This window comes from Mastomys coucha, unplaced genomic scaffold (assembly GCF_008632895.1).
Source record: "Mastomys coucha isolate ucsf_1 unplaced genomic scaffold, UCSF_Mcou_1 pScaffold21, whole genome shotgun sequence".
NCBI classification, from domain to species: domain Eukaryota; kingdom Metazoa; phylum Chordata; class Mammalia; order Rodentia; family Muridae; genus Mastomys; species Mastomys coucha.
In genome coordinates this window covers 90,842,378-90,843,335 of record NW_022196904.1, presented here as the reverse complement: position 1 = coordinate 90,843,335, position 958 = coordinate 90,842,378, and the positions used below count along the sequence as shown (strand labels likewise).

Here is a 958-nt window from a genome sequence, read left to right as displayed (position 1 = left end):
ATAAGGGCAAGTGAGATAGTTCAGTGGGTGAGGCACTTGCTGACAAGCCAAAGGACCCAAGTTCAATCCCTAGGACCCACATGGTAGAAGGAGAGAGCTGCCTCTCACAAGTTGTCTTCTGACTTGCACGTGCACACTGTAGCAGTTATCTGCTGCCTTCCACACCAAATAAATGTGTACCACACACACACACACACACACACACACAAAGTGTTAACTAGATGTAATGAGAATGTTGGTTTCTTTAAAAACACAGCAATATTGTAAGAATGTTTTTGTGGGGTTTGCAAGTATGGCATTGTGGAAGGTGAAGCAGCACATGCCCCGCCCCCTGCCCCTAAGTGGGCTATGGCTCCATGCACTTCGAGTAGGACCTGTCCCAACAGTGAGTGTCAGGCTACAGCATGTGCTGTGGGCATCGGGGCTTTGGCTACTGGGGAATGATGAAGTGGAATTGGGAGCACAGACACCTGCTGATGGAGAACTTGGAGGCCAGGATCCCCTCACTGCTCTTTCAGGTAGAGAAGCACCAGAGGACCCTGCTGATTCTTCTTTGGAAGAACCTGGAAGAGGAGGCCATCATCATGAGAGATCTGCTGACTGGAAAGTGAGTAGGTCTGTGTTCCACACCAAGCAGTGGATGCCACCTCTTCTTGGGGAGTTGTACAGGCTGTGCACCAAGGAGGAAATGTACAACCTACATCTGCTTCACCTGGTATACTTAGGGCTCAAGCTGACACCCACAATAAAGAATAGTGAAATAAACTAAAAAAAAAAAAAATGTGGTTTTGTTTTATTTTGTTTTCATCTCAGGTGTGGGGTACAGGGCTGCTGCAGATTGTCTGTAGCAGCTGACTATGATTCGCCTCGTGCTCCAGCAGAGGTTGATTTGGCCAGCTGCAGATGTTTCTACGATTGAGTGATGTTTGGAATTCTGGAGACTTTTCAGAGGGCACAC

At 47.9% G+C, this 958-nt stretch overlaps 1 pseudogene; it reads left to right on the top strand.

Annotated features, from left to right (window-relative positions):
- The first annotated feature begins 292 nt into the window (after positions 1-292).
- LOC116102685 lies at positions 293-725 on the top strand (annotated as a pseudogene).
- The last annotated feature ends 233 nt before the right edge of the window (positions 726-958 follow it).